The 4,788-nt window shown below is 46.0% G+C and overlaps 1 pseudogene; it reads left to right on the plus strand.

Annotated features, from left to right (window-relative positions):
• Positions 1-2,253: 2,253 nt before the first annotated feature.
• Positions 2,254-3,553, plus strand: LOC105554834 (annotated as a pseudogene).
• Positions 3,554-4,788: the final 1,235 nt, after the last annotated feature.

The following is a 4,788-nucleotide window of genomic DNA, read 5'->3' on the forward strand; positions in this document are numbered from 1 at the left end:
AGAAAGAAAGAAAGAAAGAAAGAAAGAAAGAAAGAAAGAAAGAAAGAAAGAAAGAAAGAAAGAAAGAAAGAAAGAAAGAAAGAAAGAAAGAAAGAAAAAAAAATTTTGCTTATCGTGCATTTGGATTCCATTTATGTGAAATGTCCAAAATAAAGAGACAGAAAGTAGGTTTGTGCTTTCCCAGGATTAGGGGGAATGGCTGAAGGATACAGGAGGATTGTTGGGATGGGGTTTTTTTGAGGTGATGATGTTTTATAATCAATTGTAGTGATGGTTGCACAATTGTGTTAATACACTAAAAACTATTGAGTTGTACAGTTTCAATGGGTGAATTATATGGTATGTGCGTTATATCTTGACAAAGCTCTTAGGAAGGGAAGGGGAAGGAAGGGGAGGGGAGGGAAGGGAGGAGAGAGGCCTTCATCAGTCCTGTGATGGAAGACGCTACTTCTGGTGCTGCTCCTTCCTGTCCCCTCATCACCTGCAGCCCTGCCCCTCTCTCTGTCACCCCATCAGTCCTTTTGGTCCTTCCACTGATCCCTTTCTTTAACAACCATCCGAGCTGACATTCACTGAGTGCCAACTATGTGACTGGCACTGCACTAAGTGTTTTTCGTTTAGTTCCTCAATGAGTTCATTTGCACACAAAGCTCACTAACAGAGGTCACCCTTTGCCCCAGTGCAGAAGGTTAGAAAGATTGGGGTACTACTTGGCTTCCTATAGCTACTTCCAGGTCCCTCTACCAGCATGTCCTCCTCATAAAACCAGTTCATCCTCTGATGTCCCATCCACCCACCCTCATTCCTCTGTGTTGTCTGTCAGCCCACAGGATTCCTTCCAACCCCAACCTTCCTCCAGACTGTGCACATCAGATCACTCATGAGGTCCATCCCCACACTTTGCCTTGCTCTCACCTTTCCACATCCAGGCTGATATATTATCAGCTTACAGTTCTCAGATCACCTCAGCACTTCAGCCAGCCAGAGGTGAGGCCACACCTGGACCTTGTCATCCTTCAGGGCTGCTCTGACCCTGAGATCTCAGACTCCTGATATTCCAATATCCGATACAGTGACCCAGCTTTCATTTTCCCCATCTATCCAGTCATTGGAGCTCATTCTCTGATTTCATGATATTTTTCCATCCAGTCCCCCAGATCATTCCCCAGCATCATTACTGCATTTGAACCCTTCTTCCTGTTTGAAGTTAGAGCCCCTCTAAGAATTTGCTCCTCCTGTCTCATTAGTAGTCATCTTTGCAACTCCTAGCTCTTCCATTCCACTAGACTGCCTTCTTAGCCTACAAAGATCTCTATTATAAAAATCTGTATTAGTCCATTCTCACGCTGCAATGAGGAAATATGCAAGACTAGGTAACTCATAAAGAAAAGAGATTTAGTTGACTCACAGTTCAGCATGGCTGGAGAGGCCTCAGGAAACTTACAATCATGGTGGAAGGGGTAGCAAACATGTTCTTCTTCACATGGCAGCAGGAGGGAGAAGTGCTGAGCAAAACGCGTCAAAGCCCCTCAATAAAACCCTCCGATCCCATGAGAACTCCTATCAGGGGGAACAGCATGGAGGGTAACCATCCCCATGCTTAAATTACCTCCCACTGGGTCCCTCCTACCACATGTGGGGATTATGGGAACTACAGTTCAAGGTGAGATTTAGGTGGGGACACAGCCAAACCATATCAAAGTCCTTTGTTAATTATGCCATCTAGTTATCTGATTTCCTTTGCTACCATACTTCTTCTTAGAGTTCTTTTCTTATTCTCTCTTCATAGAGCAGTTTTTGTCCTAATGTATCATCTGTGGTCACATAGAATAGAGTAGTTTTTTTAAAGAAATGGGCTGAGCGGGCCAGCTCGGACTGGAGTGGCAGGTCCAGCCAGATGCCACTTCACGCCAGCGGGTGCCCAGCACCTCTCCGGCCTGTGGGGCCCACAGCAGGGGAGGAGCCTCAAGACCACACGGACCCCCTGGGTGGGCCCCCAGCTCGCTTCCCAGGCTCAGAGCAGGGGCAGGAACCTGGCTCCCCCGGGCCGGAGCTGCCTCTACCCCCTGGTATTGTGGACTAGGGCACTCCAGACCTGGGGTAGTGGTGAGATTCGTTGACTGCGCGATGCAGACTGCGTTGCAAGCGAATGGATTCATAGTGGTATCATGCACTCAGACTCCTGCGAGTTCCCATAAGTTCTCAGAGCACTGCTTTGCCTTTTGATCTAATAATTGCAAAGTTCCATAAAGAATGGCCCTTGTGGATAAACACAAAGTCAAGAGACAGCGATTGGACAGAATTTGTGAAGGTATCATGAATGGACCCCGGCACTCCCACCCCTGGTGGTGCTGCTGCACGGCGGAGATTGCACCGCGGCCTAAGAACCTGGCCACCATGGCCTTCTGTGACGCGCAGTCCTCACAGGAAATCCACGAGACAGATTTAAATGAAGCTGTGGGCACCATGATGTACCACACCATCACCCTCACCAGGGAGGACTGGAAAAGTTCAAGGCCCTGAGAGTCATTGTGCGGATAGGCAGTGGCAAAGACAATGTGGACATCAAGACTGCCGCGAGCTTGGAATTGCTGTGTGCAACATCCCGTCCGGAGCCGTGGAAGAGAAGGCCGACTCCACCGTCTGCCACATCCTCAATCTGTACCGGAGGAACACGTGGGTGTGCCAGGCACTGCGGGAAGGCACGTGAGTTGAAAGCATGGAGCAGATCCACGGCGTGGCCTCAGGAGCGGTCCGCATCCGTGGGTAGACGCTGTGGGTCTCATGAGCTTTGGTCGCAGGGGGCAGGCGGTAGCAGTTTAAGCCAAGGCCTTTGGATTCAGAGTCATATGTTATGACCCCTACTTGCAGGATGAGATAGAATGGTCCCTGGGCATTCAGAGGGTCTACACCCTGCAGGAATTGCTGTGTCAGAGTGACTGCGTCTCCTTGCACTACAATCTCAATGAACAGAACCACCACCTCATCAACGACTTTACTATAAAGCAGATAAGGCAGGGAGCATTCCTTGTGAACGCAGCCCGTGGTGGCCTGGTGGGCGAGAAAGCCTTAGCACAGACCCTCAAGCCTTAGTACAGACCCTCAAGGAGGGCAGGATAGGAGGGACAACTTTGTTCAGGGTCCATTGAAAGATGCCCCAAATCTCATCTGCATTCCTCACACTGCCTGGTATAATGAGCAGGCGTCGCTGGAGATGAGGGAGGCAGCTGCCACTGAGATCCACCAAGCCACCAAAGTTTGCATCCCAGAAAGCTTAAGAAACTGTGTGAACAAGGAATTCTTTGTCACATCAGCTCCTTGGTCAGTAGACCAGCAAACAATTCATCCTGAGCTAAATGGTGCCACATACAGATATCCGCCAGGCATCCTGAGTGTGGCTCCAGGCGGACTTCCTGCAGCCATGGAAGGGATAATCCCTGGAGGCATCCCAGTGATTCACAACCTCCCAACAGTGGCACATCCTTCCCAAGCGCCCTCTCCCAACCAGCCCACAAAACACGGGGACAATCGAGAGCACCCCAAGAAGGAATAGCAGACAATGCTGAAAAGTAATCATTCAGATGCATATGGGACCAAGAGACAGTGAAACATAGATGAACTAAGAGAAAAAGAATCTGATGGTCTTTTTAACTGATTCTGGACATATGCATCGTTGATGTTGCAGTGGTAAAACTGCAAGAGCTAGAAAGCTGAAGATGTCTTCTGATTACAGAAGCGCTGAAAGATGAGGATGTGATTTATTAACGATCAACTTCTGTTATTGAGTGTTAAGTTTTTCATCTATGCATCAAATCACAAAGAATAAGTAGAGCTTTTTCCTTTATCAGTCCCTTGGGTAGAGCAGGTCCTGAACACCCTGCTCTAGAATGTTGCATCAGGAGTTCAAACATCAAAATAAAAAATATTAAGAGGAAATCCTCATCCTGTGACTCTAGTTCTTTCATTCTACAGGGGCTGGTTACCTCTTCTTGCTAATAGGAAGATCACATTACTACAAAGTGGGGAGAAAGCTCTTTGCCTGTGGTACACTCCTGCATGCGTAGGACTGAAGACAGTACAGGCTCCTGTAGAGAGAAAAATCTCTCACATCTGAACTGCATACTGAGCAGGCAAGTTGGTCATAAGTTTAGTAAAACCCTCTGATGATGTAAAGAAAATATTAAGTTTCACAAGCTATTTGTACTCGTTTGTATTTTCTCAGTTTCAGATCCTCTGCTATTTTATTGAGTGGAAAGTCTTGAACTAAAAGAGTTCAAGAAGAATAATGAACAAACCCACTTTTTTCAACTTTGATAAAGTATTCTTTTCTTCATGTGATATGTTATATGAGAACACTTCAGATGTATTAGATGTGACTTATTTTAACAAATCCTGCAAGATTTGTTTCAACTAGTTACATGTTCTATTCATAATCTTTTGTGAATCATTGCCTGTTTAAAAAGATGGCCTATTTGGAGCCTTTGTGCAGGTACAATTCTGTTTTTGTGACAAAAGAAAAACTTTAAAATTGTCCCAAACAGAAAAATAATGGCTAACAGGAGTATGTTTTGTTTTAGTGTGAGTTACCATTACTGTATTTCTTTATTGTAAAGGCAGACATTTAGTGTTCAGTGCAGTTTTCAATAAAAAGTAATTAAAATTTTAAAAAGAGAGAAATGGCTTTGGCAGATCAAATGGCAAAGGCCATAGCAGAGTTCAATAGTCATGAAGAATATGAGGTCTATGAGGCAGCCTAGCTACTTCTAACCATCCAGGAGAGTCTAAAGT

Source organism: Mandrillus leucophaeus, unplaced genomic scaffold, assembly GCF_000951045.1.
Source record: "Mandrillus leucophaeus isolate KB7577 unplaced genomic scaffold, Mleu.le_1.0 Scaffold66, whole genome shotgun sequence".
NCBI lineage: Eukaryota > Metazoa > Chordata > Mammalia > Primates > Cercopithecidae > Mandrillus > Mandrillus leucophaeus.